Here is a 16,451-nt window from a genome sequence, read left to right on the forward strand (position 1 = left end):
GTTAGCATTTTTTAAGTCAGTTACAATTAAAATTTAACTATGAAACAATAAGTAAGATACAAAGCATAGTACCTCTCTGTAGCTTAATGGCAAACGTAATTTTGTTTATTATTTTGAAAACTATGGCCACCATATAAAAAAAAAATGAAAATCGTAAAAATCTTTATTGATCTTTTCAAAGAAAATATTATAACTTTTGTATGCCTTTTACTCTAATAAGTAAAGTACTCTCGGTGCTCCTATACATACGAGCAGACGAACAGAACATTTTTTTTAATGATATACCCTAATAAGACAAGTAAAGAAATTCAAATTGTTGCAGCTAATAGCACAAAAAAGTGCAATAACAACTTTAGGACCTAAAGCTAAAGCAGTAGATACCAATGAAAACAGAAATGCAAATTTAAATGAATATTAATGAATAAAAAAGACATTTAAGATTTGATTTCAAGTAAAGTGATTCTACAATTCGCTTATACGTATTTTGTCCTTATGACTCATCAGAGAGCTTCAGTGTAGGTAGCGCTTTCCAATACTTCTTTAGTGTCTTGCCATTTCGTTTATATTATTCCTACATTGGTGCAAATAAACTGTGACTCTCCTCTGACTAACTTATTATTAAGGAGAGGCACATTTTTTCTGATCCTTATGACAATCCCAATAGCTGGAAACTTGATTTAGTGAAGTAGTTTTACAGTAATGAAAAATCTGTCGAAAGCCAAAATGACATTATCATCTTTTATTGTACTTGAGAGTGTATGCATAACTCTTTCTCCTAAGGTATCTCTAAATTTTTGGATTTCTTTTCCACTGTAAATATTTATATCATATATATAACCTGGGGTTTTTTCAGAATAAATTGTTTCAATGTGCTTTGGCCCATATACTTTGTCATGCTTTTATCAATACTTTGACGTGAGCTATCTGACCTGTATTTCTAAAAAGTGTACTTTAAGCAAGAAACAAATTCATCAGTATAGTAGGGTTTTAAAGAATTTTCTGGTTTTTTCGGGTGATTTATGTACAATTTAGCTTAAAGCACCAAACATCTACTGTTTGAAATGCTTTGTGTTATAAATTGGTTACCAATAAAAGACCTTAAAGACCAGTAAACAGAAAGGCGAGAAAGCCGATTAATCCACATATTAAATGTTATTCCGATTACGATCATAATTTCTTCAATATTTGTGTATTGTGTTCCACTTCGTGTTGTCTCCTCTCTTTTGTAGAGATCAATTCCCTCGTTGGTAAAATTCACAATAAAGAGCATCAAACTTGGTGGAAATATCTTTTTAAAGAATTTTAATGGATTTTTATGGAATTTTAATGGAATTACCAATTTCTCTGTGAATTACAAGAATATTCTTAGGAGGAATGATTAGAAATCTGGGTTTAAAATGGTTTGGAAGCTCATACCAAAATATTTTTTTCATTATTTTCCCCTCTTTTTTAGTACAATGTTCGACATTTTCACTTGTATTGTCTGGTTTTTCATTACTATTTTTAATCACTGTGTCTATTATTTCTTCATTGTTTTCCTTACCTTTACGTTCTGAAGTTTCTTTATTAGTTATCTCATCTTCAGATTCACTGATTTCGAAATCTGATTCTTAAGAATCGCTGCCAGGAGAATATCGATCAATAGACACTTCACTATCTGTAGAAATTGTATCTTCAGAATTATCACTATTGGCAAATGGATCTTCAACATCATATAATTTAGAATAAGAATAAAAATTGTTGGCGAACTTTTCTATATCTGCTTGAGTTAGCGGTTGACGTCGCCTCACATTAAAGAAAACCATTGGAATGATTAGTCCCACCGAAAACAACCATTGGGATTATATATCCCAAACACTAAAATTGGCATGTTTTTGTACCACTCAGATTTGTTTTTTATACTATGATTAATTTCAGTCAATCTACAGAGGTTTACTTATGAATACAAATCAACATCAACTCACATTGTGCCGTAATTTTGTTTAAAATCACAGAAATACTGTATAGTAAACAGACACGCCTTTGTTTTATCAATGAGAAATATTGGTTAAACTAGTGGTGGATTGGTTATAAATTAGAATTTTTTGAATTTCTGATAAGACGTAATTTCCTAAGGGAGTCGAAGGGGTTAAAATTATTTTACCTGGGACCTACACTGTACTGCGTTTATTCTCGTTGTTATAGAGCACTCTTTGGAGTTTATTTTGAAGCCCCTTAAGCTAGCAAGGAAAAATGAGCGAAATCCAATTTAACCTACGTACGTAACAATTTTTCAGCCCCCAACCAACCGGAGAGCGATTCTGCTGGCCTTAGGTTCAAGCTAGCAGAATTCGGAAAAAAAAACTTTTCGCTCATGGCATATTTTTCACCCATTTTTCACTAACTTGTTACTACCCTAATAATTTTTCACCACCAAACCCCCCTTAATGGGAGCGATTCTGCTGGCTTAAGGTTCAAGCTAGCAGAATTCAGAAAAAAAATTATGATATACCACAGTGCTCTGCTGGGTTTTTATGAATTTATTATCACCTTCGTAATTTTTCACTTGTTAACTACCCCTTATAGAAAGTCAATATTTCTGTTAGATTAAAATTTAAGGGGAAATATTTTTTTCTTAAAATTCACTCTTCTCCACTTATAACTGAAATAAAAAACTATTTTTTAAATGTGTACTAAACTTTAACCACCCTCATAATCTTGCACCCCTAAACCAATCTTATTTGGAAACGTTCCTGCTAGCTTAATTTTAGAGCCAGCGAAATTAGAAAACAAAATATATTATTGAAATACCACAGTGTTCTGCTAGGTTTTAACGAATTTTATTACCACCCTAGTAATTATTGATCCCTCAACTGCCTCTTATGGAAAGCCAATAATTCTGTTATTTTAAAATTTAAGGTGAACAAATATTCTTTTACAATTTCACTCTCTTCTACTTATAACTGACATAAACAAGTATTCTGTTAAGTTTACACTAAACTTTGATAACCATGATAATTTTTCACCCCTAAAGCAATCTTATATGGAAACGTTCCTGCAAGCTTAATATTCGAGCCAGTGAAATTAATAAAAATTATTTTTGAAAACCACAGTGTTCTGTTAGGTTTTTACAAATTTATTACTACCCTATTAATCACCTATTACCACTTCTTAACTACTTGTGGGAAGTCAATATTAAGCTATTAAGCAGAATCTCGAATATTAAGCTAGCTAATTCAAATAAAATTTTGAAATACCACATGATTCTGCTCGATTTTTACTAATTTTCGCTTCTCAACTGACCCGTGGTAGCTTAGGTTAAAACAAAAAGGTATTTTTAAATACCACTATGTACTACAAAGCTTTTGCAATTCATTTACCACCTTCACAATTGTTTACCCCTCTAAAGAAGCCAATAATTCTATATAAGCTATATATAGCCAATAAGAAGACAAAACAAAATTATAAAAGGTATTTTTAATAATTTTTTTGTATTGTACTTTTACTTTTCTTTTGCTATTTTTTGCTATCTTCATATTTTGCAACTAACACACTGGGCATAAATTCCGCACTTTAATTTCTAATTTTGGGGGCGTAAAGTCGTACTTTTTCGTCCCGTATAAAAAAAATCAACTATAGCCGTGATCGTGCGTAGGTGAATGTGCACTGGTGTTTACTATTAAAAATTACTTAAAAACTATTGTACTCAGCATAAAACACACTCAGGGACAATACAGAGGTGTTATATTTGCAATTTATTGCCAAAGTTAAATAATATTGAAGAGGACGGTATCAATCTAAAATCCGATTAAGACTGCAGCCCTAACTCCTTGATTGGCGGTACACTTCGCTCAGGTGTATGGATGTACCCAATAAATACAAATCTTTCAATCTTTTAACAATAGGGGTGCAAGGTATCCCGACCCTCCTTTACAATTAGGGAATTAATGTAATAGATTTAATAAAATTATTTAAATTTGAATCTTTCTTACCTAATAATTATTCTGTGAAATATAACAATTCAATTGTATTTATTAAAACTCAACTTGATTTCAGTTATTTTATATTCATAAAATGAACTCACGATTCGATTTCTCTTAGCCATGTATTTACTACTATAATCAGAGTAAATTTTTTAAAACAGTTAAAATTTATAAAACATAAAAAATATTTTCAATATTTAAACATTTAAAAAATAAATATTAGTTTATTAGCACAGAGTAACATTTCAGAATGTTTTTAATTAGGGTAGTTAAGAAAACAATGACTAGGCTGGTAAAAATATAGTAAAAATCTAGTACAACACTTTTGTATTTCCAAAAAGATTTATTTAGCTATCGTGAATGCGTAGCTTGTTGAATGGTTCCGATTAACTGTGGCTTACTTAAAAATTATGAGGGTGGATAAAATTCAGTAAAAACTTGGCAAGCAATTTATACTTTCAGTTGCAAAAAAAATACAGTAAAATTGTAAAAATAGATTTTTTGTCACCTTAAATATTAACCCAACAGAATTCTTGACCTTATAAGGAGTAGTTGAGGGGTGAATAATTACTAGTGTGGTAATAAATTCATAAAAACCTAGCAGAGCATTGTGGTATATCATCAATAATATTTTTGGAATTCTACTAGTTTTAACCGTAAGCCAGCAAAATCGCTCCCCTTAAGGGTGGTTTGGTGGTGAAGAATTATTAGGGTGGTAATAAATTAGTAAAAAATGGGTAAAAAAATATTAAGGGTTATATATTAGGTTAAATTGGATTCCGCTCATTTGTCCCCGCTAGCTTAAGGGTCCTATTATTTTGTTTTATTCCACTACTTGCTGTTTGGTATTTTTAATAATTTTTTTGTATTGTACTTTTACTTCAACCTTTTACTATTTTTTGCTATCTTTATATTTTTCACCTAACACACTGGGCATAAATTCTGCACTTTAATTTCTAATTTTGGGGGCGTAAAGTCGTACTTTTTCGTCCGGTATAAAAAAATCAACTATAGCCGTGATCGGACGTAGATGAATGTGCACTGGTGTTTACTATTAAAAATTACTTAAAAACTATTGTACTCAGCATTAAACACACTCAGGGACAATACAGAGGTGTTATATTTGCAATTTATTGCCAAAGTTAAATAATATTGAAGAGGACGGTATCAATCTAAAATCCGATTAAGACTGCAGCCCTAACTCCTTGATTGGCGGTACACTTCGCTCAGGTGTATGGATGTACCCAATAAATACAAATCTTTCAATCTTTTAACAATAGGGGTGCAAGGTGTCCCGACCCTCCATTACAATTAGGTAATTAATGTAATAGACCTAATAAAATTATTTGAATTTGAATCTTTCTTACCTGGTAATTATTCTGTGAAATATATCAATTCCATTGTATTTATTAAAACTCAACTTGATTTCAGTTATTTTATATTCATAAAAGGAACTTACGATTCGATTTCTCCTAGACTTGTACTCACTACTATAATCAGAGTGACTTTTTTAAAACAGTTACAATTTATAATTTTTGCTACATTTAAAAAATAAATAGTTAATTAGCACAGAGTAACATTTCAGAATGTTTTTACTGTGCATTAACTGTGGCTTACGTGGTTAAAAATTATGGGGGTAGATAAAATTCAGTAAGAACTTGGCAAGCAATTTATACTTTCAGTTGCAAGAAGAGTATAGTAAAATTGTAAAAATAGATTTTTTATCACCTTAAATAGTAACCTAACAGAATTCTTGACTTCTCATAAGGGGTAGTTGAGGGATGAATAATTACTAGTGTGGTAATAAATTCATAAAAACCTAGCAGAGCACAGTGATATATCATAAATATTATTTTTGGAATTCTACTAGTTTTAACCGTAAGCCAGCAAAATCGCTCCCCTTAAGGGTGGTGTGGCGGTGAAAAATTATTAGGGTGGTAATATTCTAAAAGTGTGTTACATATTGCTGTTTATTTTTAAAATGGAAAAATATCTTTTACATAAAACCAACAAGATGAATCCAGGTAGGTAAATACAACATATTATTAATTTCGGATTTCTGAATACCAAATTTTGGATACCAAAAAAATATGTTTAAAGCAGTATGAATTAGCAAAGGTTAAATCCGGACCTGACAAATTTGGCAACACCTTGTTGTTTTGCCGCGCTATCTATTTTTGTTGGATAGACCTTAAGTACTTGTAGCTCGCTTGAGTGCTCTGATTTTAATCCGAACTGTGCATTTGGGATTATTTATAGCCTATCTGTTTCGGCTTGGAGTCTGCTGAGGATGACCTTCTCCACAATCTTACTGATTGCTTATGGTAAGCCTATTGGCCTGTAATTTTGCAAAAAAGTACTGCTTTTTCTGGCTTTGGTATCATGATAACATCGGTCTCCTTTCGTCGATTGGAAATTGCCTATATTGTAGCATCGCGTTGATTATTTTCGTTATAAATACTATGGCTCTCGCCGGTAAGTATTTCAGAGCCTTGTTTTTTAACCCTTCGTTTAACTTTTCCGGTGATGTTGAAGAGGTGATTTCGTTTGGGTTCTCGGGCCTTTCTCCTTGGTCTTCGACTTCTTCTATGACGTCGATGTCTTCGTGTGGGTGATAATTTAATGTACACTCTCTCGAGAAAGGGTAGTCCTCATTACCTCTGCTTTTTCCTTAGTGGAGTATACGATTTCGTTTTCTCCGCGTGTAAAAGGGATTTGGTTTTCTATCCTTTCTGAATATTCTTTGGAGTTTCCAAATATTTTGCATACTTGGTAGGGATGGGAAAAACCTACCGGTTTTAACCGAAATCCGGTTTTTTTACTTCGTAATAACAGGTTTTATCGGTTTTATCGGTTGTTTTTTTTTTGTCCCGGTTATAACTGGTTTTTATTTTTAAAGTAAAAACCGGTTATTAGGTTTTTACGGTAATTAGGATTAGGTTAGGTATTATTTTGGATCCCAATCATAATTATTATTCTCAAGTAATTATTCCAAACAAAACCATAATTCAAATTTTATTTTATTTTGTTAATACAGAAGCAAACTGAAAGTGCAAACTTGTAACCTATGAGATTAAAAAAACCGAAAACCGGTTTTTGGAAAAACCGGTTTTTTGGCCGGTTATAACCACCAGGTTAAACCGTAAGCAAAAAAAACGGTATAACCGAAAACCTGTGTTTTGTCAAAAACCGCCATCTCTAATACTTGGGCCTTGTTCTTCCATGTCTTTAACGTGGTTTTCCCAGTCTTGACTACGGTGTTGTCGTAGTGCTCTTTTGACCTCTCTATTTAGTCTGTTTGCCCTAAATTTCTCCAGCTGGTTTTCACCTTCCCATGTATATTTCTACTTCCTCTTCTGTAGTTCTGCTTTTGAGTGCATATTGTATGGTAGTTTCAAACTCAAGGACTCTATTTTCTATATCTTGTGGGTTGTTTATCACTAGACCGATGTTTATTACAGTGCTCATAAGTCTCTTTAAGGCGGTCCATTTTGTTTTCCTTTTAATCCGTTTTATTGTACTCTCTTCCTTCCATGTTTCTAGTTCCAGTCGTATGGGGTTGTGGTCCGGTATTTAATGTTTGGATTTTTATTTGGAGTCCTAGGTTTCTAGCGACTACAATATCTATGTGAGTGGAAATTCTGTTTCCTGGGTAGCGTGTTGGGTCGGTGGGGCCCATTGCCATAGTGTCTTTATTGTTTTCTGTGTAGTGGTTTAATAGTCTTGTATTTTATGTTCGTAGCTCTATCGTTCTAGTTTGGGAAACTTGCATTTAGGTCTCCTATTATAAGTGACGGTTCGTCTATGTCTAGAAACATATTTAGGTCATCTTCGATCAGCGGATCCTAAGGTCTTACGTAGGCGGAGGTAATTCTGAGTTCTCCTTGCCTCATTAGTATTCTTATTATTGTAGCTTCTGTATTGTTAAGCTGTAGGGTTGGAATTCTAACGTGTCAGATTCCTTTTTTCCCTAGAATTGCTGTGCCTTCTGATTTTTCTGTATTGTCGTTCCCATGTATGTCGTAGCCAAGAAACTTTAGGTTGATGTTGTTCGTGAGCTTAGTTTTCTGTATTGGTACGACATCCATTTTATATTTGTTGAATAGTTCATCCAAGATATTCTGGTTGGTCCTTATGCCTCCTGAGTTCCAAGAATCTCTCCTCAAGTATTCCCTGTTAGCCTGCCTTAGTTAAGTGCTAATTTGATATCCGATATTGCCCCGTGGACAGTCTTAGTGACCAGTTCTTTGACTTAGTTCACCAGTCCGTCTTGTTGTTGTTTCGAGATCAATATGGTATTGTCCTCGGACAGCTGTTGTGTATTCGTTGCCTATGCATAGGATCGTCCATTGACCTGATGTTGGGGCCTTCTCTGCGGATCTTGATGTCGCTGTGGTTTTCCCTAGGTAGGACATCTGTAAGTTTGCTAGATTTTGGCCCTCGCAGTTGACGCACTTCGCTTTCTGCTCACGGGGCATCTGAAATTCTTTGCTGTCTGAAGGCACAATCTGTGCGCGTGGGAACTCCCTGACAGTTGCAACGCTGTGTAGCTCCGGTTGATTTTCTGAGGTCTTCGATTTGGATCTTCATGTGCATTAAGTTGGTAATGCGCCTGGCCTTCTCTACGTCCTCCGTCTTCAAAGTCAATACAATCATGGAGAGTTTCCTCTTACTACTTTTTCATTATACCATACTTTTGACTGACTCGCAGTCTATGTCATGTTCCTGTATCAGGTTGTCATAAACTTTCGTTGTATTTGTATTTGAGGGCCTCTCAACTCCATCATAGGTTTTATAGCTTCCTCTAGGGGAAAGGCTGTCCCAATGGATAGGTTTATTCATAGGTTTAACCATTATCCTATAATCATTTGGGTTTTTAGCCTGGATGTTTGTTCTTCTGTGCAATATATAATATCGTTTCTGTCTTGCTCACACTCTGTAACTTGATTAGAGGTGGCTTTGGCGTCCAGTTGAAGCGGTTCGCCTTTTGTTTAGGCTTTTGGCTGAATTTGTTAACGTTAGTGTCCATTTTTTGCGATTGACTTGTCGTCCGAGACGGTGGTAAGGCGCGCGTATCAACATCTTGCTGCATCGGGGTTCCTAGTGGCGGAATGTCTTCCTTTGCTGTTTTTGACTTCTTAAATTTTTGGGCCCCTTGGTTGGGAGGCGTTTTTCTTCCTTCAGCATTTCCGCTACTTTCGTCTGTAGTATAGGAATTTTAGTCTTCCGGATTGTTCCCGTAGTCTCGAGTTCCGAGTCGTATTTACTGGATTTTTTGCCTGGATTTCCCAGGTGTCCTCTTTTTGACTTTTTTCGGAGCCGTCTTAAGCTCATCGAACTTATTGTTGATATGACCTATAATGGTCTGTTGTGATTTCAGCATTTGAGATTACAATTCTAAGACTTTGTGTCTCAGCAGAGTAATCTCTTCGTCCTTTTCCTTGAGAAGCATCCTTAGTGTAACTAGCCCGGACTTTTTGTCATCGCTGCTTTGTCGTTATATTTTTGCAGTTGCCGTCCTTTGTCCGGTTTTTTTCTTTTTCCCCTTGTGTTGCCTTTCTATTTTCCGAGCGTTTGAGTTTTCGTCGCTCTTTTCTCTTCTTCTTATGGTCATCTGGTCCATGGTCCATGGTATTTGGAAGGGTGTCAAAAATGTAGTTTATTTTCAAGCTACCATCGGGGCTTGGAATTGCCTTTCGGTTGGGTGGTGACCGTGATCGATCACGCACTATTAGGGAGGTTATAGTCCTTAACTTTGTAGAAACTGTTTTTTGTGACCGACTGACGTGTTGTAAGCTTGGCTTTTGGGTGCCTTCCAGATACCTTTCGCGGTTTTTCACACTCTGGAGTAGAATTTGAGGGGGATCTTCTTGCAATTCTCACCTGGATCGCCTTGAGGCCGTGTCTGCCAGACTCCATTCTCCCGTGCGGAAGCTCTTGATTTATAAGGTTGACGGCCTTATATCTCCTCTAGCGTGCAGCAACGGAAGTAAACTCAGCAGTGAGAGTGCATGTGTACAGAGCGTTGATGGGACGGTGGCGATGAACACCGTTACAGTACAAAACGGGTTGGACATATCATTGCTAATTCTAACAAAGATAAATAGGACTAGAATAGCGCTAATGATACCAGACAACCAGACAACCATACTGGCTGTATATGAGTGTAGTCAGGCCTATGATTACATATAGCGCACTGATATGTTGGTCTAAATGCCAACACCAGACTACCAAAGAGAAGCTGAATAGGCTTTAACTGCATGATTAATCATAAAAGGAGCAATGTCGACTACTCCAATTACCTTCATGGGGGTTCTGTTTGACTTCCCTTCATACATATATGAATCGAGAAGAAGACGAATATAGTTACGTACGGAAGGTGGATAAAATGTCAGGAAACAGGGCAGAAGGATATTGTCGTCGTAGCAAGAGTGGACCTATGATATTATCCACTCTGCTGTACGCTCTGCTTAGGGGGCTTCGTGAATTCGATGTGCGACACACCCTAGGCACTTATCCCTTATTTTAGTTGGGACGTTGAATTATTTCTTTTGAAGGATAAAATAAAACTCAATCGTAAGAGACGAAGACAAAGCCTCAGAGTCTGAGGTAGGTATAGAAGAGACCCGCTAGTCAGCTCCCTAGAGTTGAGGGCTCTAGGAGAGACCGAGGTAGACTGTCCTTTGGTTTGGAAATCAACTAATATTTATACATAATATTTACCAAGATTCTAAACCAAAAGACAAATGAGAAAATTGAGTGCTCATTGCGCGCCAAGAGTGCTCATTGGTCACTTTGGCCGAGCACTTGGCGACAATATCAAGATCAAATCGTGAAAGATAATTAAAAATCACCCAGAGTTGGAAAATGGGAAATGGAATAAGATGCAATGTAACCTAAATATAATTTTAAAAAGCCACTTACCATCCTTTTTGCAGGAACGGATGAATAGGCAGATAGGCTCATATTGGCAGATCAATGCTGTTATACTAAGAGATCTAAAAGCGATGAAGGAGTTTAAGCTAGGATATACGGGGAAAACCCAGGTTAAATCTTAGTAAAAATCTAGGTTATCAGTTTACTATCTTCCAAGCAAAAATTGATGCTATAGAACTGGATCTGCAAAAAATATTAAAGGGGAACTGCAATTATATTTGACAACCAGGCGGCATTAAAGGAACTGAAATCGATTCGAATTGACTAAAAGTTAGTCTGAACCTCTCTTTAGAATCTCTTTCGATTCTAAAGAAGTAACGAAGTTTGCTCTGGATATCTGGATATATAATGATATTGAAGGGAACGAAAAAGCGGAAGTACTTGCCAGGGGAGGGATAAATGATGTAGGAAAAATTCATAAGTCCAGAACCTGTCGTTGACAAAGTAGGAAGCACAGCCAAAAAACCAATATCAGACTGGGTGGAACTCATGAAACGTAGCCATAGTACATACAATAGGTCTGAAACATTCGAAAGCTTTTATAGAAGATATCGAAAGATCTACTAGATATGAATCCACGTAGATTTCATTTAGTTGATATGTATCATAAAGTATATCCAGATAGTGGCGGAGTGTATTAAAAATGATCTAAGGTGTTTAGTATAGTATAAAATGCACCTACATGAAAATTTTATGGTAAGACCATAAATACCTAGAATAGGTATTTTAAGAAAATGAGCAGGAAATAGACGTATCTTGAAACGAATATTAGATTTCATTAGAAGCTAAACTTTTTGATCTAAAACATACATACACAGTGCAAGCAAAATATATTTTATATCGTAGGATGGAACGGTTTATGAGGCCAAACGACTTTCTTGAAATCTATAAATCTGCAAATCTTAGACAATATTCCCAAAGTTTACATTGGTATTTTCATTCTAAATTGATGAAATACTAAAGAAATTGGAACACTCTGTAGGCTATTTACAGAATTTGAGGTTGTTTAAAGTAATAGTTTTACCAGGAGTTGTGCTCGAATAACCGTAATAATTTATACAGTTTTCAAATTAGAAAAGTATGAACAAAGTTTTAATGTTTCGTAAAAGTAAATTTACTATGCAGAAAGTGAAACCAATTTTGAGAGTTTAAGGATTCAGATGTGTACTTACTACAGCCGTAAATTTCTCGAACTCTGCTGAAAAATGTACTTTATTTTATAAAATAAGTAGGTTTAAGTTGGGTAATGCAAATTAGAGTATGTAACATTTTGAAATATATATACAAATATTGAGTCGTTGGATTCGTTTATAAAAATAGCGTAATTCTTAGATAAAAGCTGTTAAAAACATTAATTAAAAATTAAAGGAAAGAAATAAACATAGAATATATAAATATCATTTTATCTTTTGTTATATGGTCAACGGCCGATTTTGTAACGTTACAAAAAGTAATAATATTGAGCTTACAGGCATCTCCAGAATCTTCATCAATCAATTCATCATAGTGAAAAGATGATAACAGCATCACGACTTTTTGTTTTTATGTAGGATATACGACACCAAAGTAATGGATTTGAAAAATGCAAACATAGACGAGTACTGTCTGCTAGGATCAAGAAGTTCCTTTGGAATCTTTTTTTTATTTTTTTCGAATTGTTTCAACAATTGTAATTTTGTGCTGCTCCAGCATGCGTTTTACAATTTAGTAACTTATAAACCAATTATCCATGGTTATATTTCTAAACGATCTAAATACAGGCTGAATATTCTTTCCACTAAATCGGTGGTTTAGTACTAACGCGATATGGCGTTGGAAGCTGAGCTCCAACGTACTCTTCCATATTTACCTTGTAAAAACATTTGGCGTCCACTAAATAAGATCCGGGAACGTAATTAAGTTTGCATTTCTGCTTAAGTTGGTCAAAAAAGATTCTTATTGGTGCAAGATTATCTATGGTTCTTCTTTTTACTCTAGTGTTTACGTCAATAAAACGCAAGCAATGTAGCAAGAATATATATTGCCTATAAGCCATAGTAGCTCGAAACACCTCTCGGCCTGTTCCATCAGTAGCCCAAAATTCTTTGCAATTTCGGCCGCTTGTTTGAAAACCCCAGCTAGCTATAATAGACCAATTAACGCCTTCATTTGCACAGCATCTGTAGGCATCTTGATTCGTATATTAAAAATATGGACTAAATTTCAAATACCGGGTGGTCCAATAAGCCGATCTCTCTGCTATATATCAGAAACTATTCATGTTAGAACTTTAGAAGAAAAAATTCCTTAGTAAAAGTGGCCAAGAGAAGTCGCTGGAAATAACTTTCAAGTTTCTGCGTTAACCACTAGGGGGCGTAACCTGTGAAAAAAACTTTGAAAACCAGTTTTTTGGGAAATATGCCCAATTATACCAAGTGTTAAATAAGTAAACTAGAAAGAGGCCTAAAATCTGCACAAAGTTGTTAAGATACGTTTTTTTTAATTTTTTTAAATAAAGGGTGGGGGAGAGTGGAAAAGTATTTGTGGATAAATACCTATAACTTTGGTTTGGATAAACCGATTTTAACAAAATTGGTGTCATTAGAAAGAGTGTGGATAATTTAATTTACATTTACTAAAAAACAATTGCATTTAGTTTTAATTGTCATGGGTAGAGGGTAGTTTCGAATAGAAAAAATTAAAATTTGTTTTTCTTCAAAATATTTAATGAAAACACCTATTTATTGTAAAATATAATAGAACTGGATTAAATTCGTAACAAAGTGGCGCAAACCGCATGTTGATAGGTTTTGTCGAACTCGAGATATGAATAAAAACGCATAAACATAAGTAAGTATAGTATTGACTCACCCTGTATTATAAATTAAATTAAAAAATAAGTCAGTAGGTACTTTCAAATTTTTTTATAGCAGAAGAATCTTAATGTTGATACATATTTTGACCATTGATATTTCATATGATTAAAAATAGTTTTTTCGAAACTTAGTAGGCTACGACAATGAATTTGACGGGGAGTTCATATTGTTTATTTATTGAGAGCAGTCAAAACATTGTTAAAAAGTGTTATATTATAATTCGAATTGAAGATTGCACTTTTTTCAATATATATTAATATTGGTAATATTAGTAATTAAATATCAGTACTAATAATAGTGATGAGTATATCAAATGCAGAATTGTATGATATGATCATTTATCAGGAGTTTATTTCGAATGTCACCAAAATGCCGCTATTACCTCATGTATATATTCTGTAAGATATCCTGACAGGAGACATTATGGCAAAGAAGTATTTGAAAGAAAGGCAAGATGATTAAGAGAAACTGGTAGTTTTCATCGTCCTTGTTTTAAACGACGTAGTAGAGGGATGACCAAAGATAATTCAATCAATGTTCTTGCATTAATTTAACAGAATCCACATATAAGTAGTCGGCAAATCTCTATAGAATTAAACATACCCAAAACTACTGTTCTAAGGATTTTAAAACATCACAGCTTGGTTTTTCATATTATTAAGTGAACGTTTAGGTCAGAAACTTGGAATTCCCTTTAAACTTTAGATTCAACTGTTATTTTAATATTCCGATAAAAACGGCAACACGGCGCCTTTATCCTTTTATCCGTTTCTTAAAAATACTGATGCACGATTTATCTTGTGAAACAATTGTGAATTTTTCAAGATTTTTTGAGTTTTAGTAAATATAGTGGTTTCTTTTTCACCAATATTTGTTCTGTTTTTTAGACTGCATCTTTATCCTGTAGTTCCTCACCAAGCTTTACATGAGAGAGATTTTGATGTAAGGCTGGATTACTGCAATTGAATGTTAGGTCTGCTAGAAAAACAAAGCTATCATGTCAAAGATTTTGTGGACAGACGAGGCTACGTTTAATAGTGCGGGTAGTGTTAATCTGCATAATATGCGTTATTGGGCTGAAGAAAATCCGCACTGGATACATGAAGTGCAGGTTCATGGTAGATCGAGTCTTAATGTTTGGTGTGGTATAGTTGATGGAAAGATCGTAGGTCCATATTTCTTTGATAGAACTTTAAATGGCGAAACATATTTGGATTTTCTGGAAAATCAGCTGCCTGTTTTATTGGAAAATATTTCCTTATAAACAAGAAGAGATATGATATTACAACATGACGGGCGTCCTGCGCACTTTTCCAGACGAGTTCGAGATTATTTGTATGCAAGTTATCCAAATAAATGGATTGGAAGGGGAAGTATATTTTCATGGCCAGCTAGATCTCCAGACTTAACATGTCTGGACTTTTATCTGTGGGGAAGATTGAAGGACTTAGTGTACCAAACTCGACCAACCACTCGAGACGACATGAAACAGCGCATTATAAACGCAATAAATAGTATATCAACAGCTGAGATTAAAGCAGCTCTTATGTCTACCCGCGAAAGATTACATCTTTTTGAACATTTAATTGGACATTAAGTTTTAATGATCGAGATATTTGTATGATCTTTCACATATTTAATTTGAAGTTATAATAAAGGGTGAGTCAATACTATACTTACTTATGTTTATGCGTTTTTATTCATATCTAGAGTTCGACAAAAGCTATCAACATGCGGTTTGCACCATTTTGTTAAGAATTTATTCTATTTCCATTATACCTTACAATAAATAGGTGTTTCTATTAAACATTTTGAAGAAAAACAAATTTTAATTTTTTCTATTCGAAAGTACCCTCTACCCATGACAATTAAAACGAATTGCAATTGTTTTATAGTAGATGTAAATTAAATTATCCACACTCTTTCTAATGACACTAATTTCGTTCAAATCGTTTGATCCAAACTAAAGTTATAGGTATTTATCCACAAATACTTTCCCACTCTCCCCAACCCTTTATTAGAAAAAATAGAAAAAAAGTACTTTAACAACTTTGTGCGGAATTGAGGCCTCTTTCTAGTTTACGTATTTAATACTTGGTATAATTGGGCATATTTCATGAAAAACTGGTTTTTAAATTTTTCCTCACAGGTTACGCCCCCTAGCGGTTAACCCAAAAACTTGTAAGTTATTTCCAGCGATTTCTCTTGGCCACTTTTACTAAGGAATTTTTCTCCCAAAGATATAACATGAATAGTTTTTGATATATAGCCGAGAGATCGGCTTATTGGACCACCCGGTATACGCATAATTTTGATAATCGATACATCTCATTTAATGCTAATTTGCAAATACGATTTTCGTATTTTCATAACCCTTTATTTGGTATATTTTGAAAACTTTTGTTTATTATATTTTTCGTTATTTATTTACGCCATCCAATAGTGGACCTGCAATTCAGTAAATAAATTTAGTGTTATATTGTTTTATCCCTATCCTGTTTTATAATCCATTCGGGAGAAATAGCCCAGCCGTTTTTTGTTGGCCATTCGATACAGTCGACTGATCGATGTCGAGAATCGGATTTACTGGAAATTTTCCAATTTTTATTTTTATAATCTTTAAATAATATACTATTCTCCGCAATTCTCTATACATTTTCTTGTGTAACGATGCTGAAATCATTTCTGCCTTGTTAAG

Source organism: Diabrotica undecimpunctata, chromosome 3, assembly GCF_040954645.1.
Source record: "Diabrotica undecimpunctata isolate CICGRU chromosome 3, icDiaUnde3, whole genome shotgun sequence".
In the NCBI taxonomy this organism is placed as follows: Eukaryota; Metazoa; Arthropoda; class Insecta; order Coleoptera; family Chrysomelidae; genus Diabrotica; species Diabrotica undecimpunctata.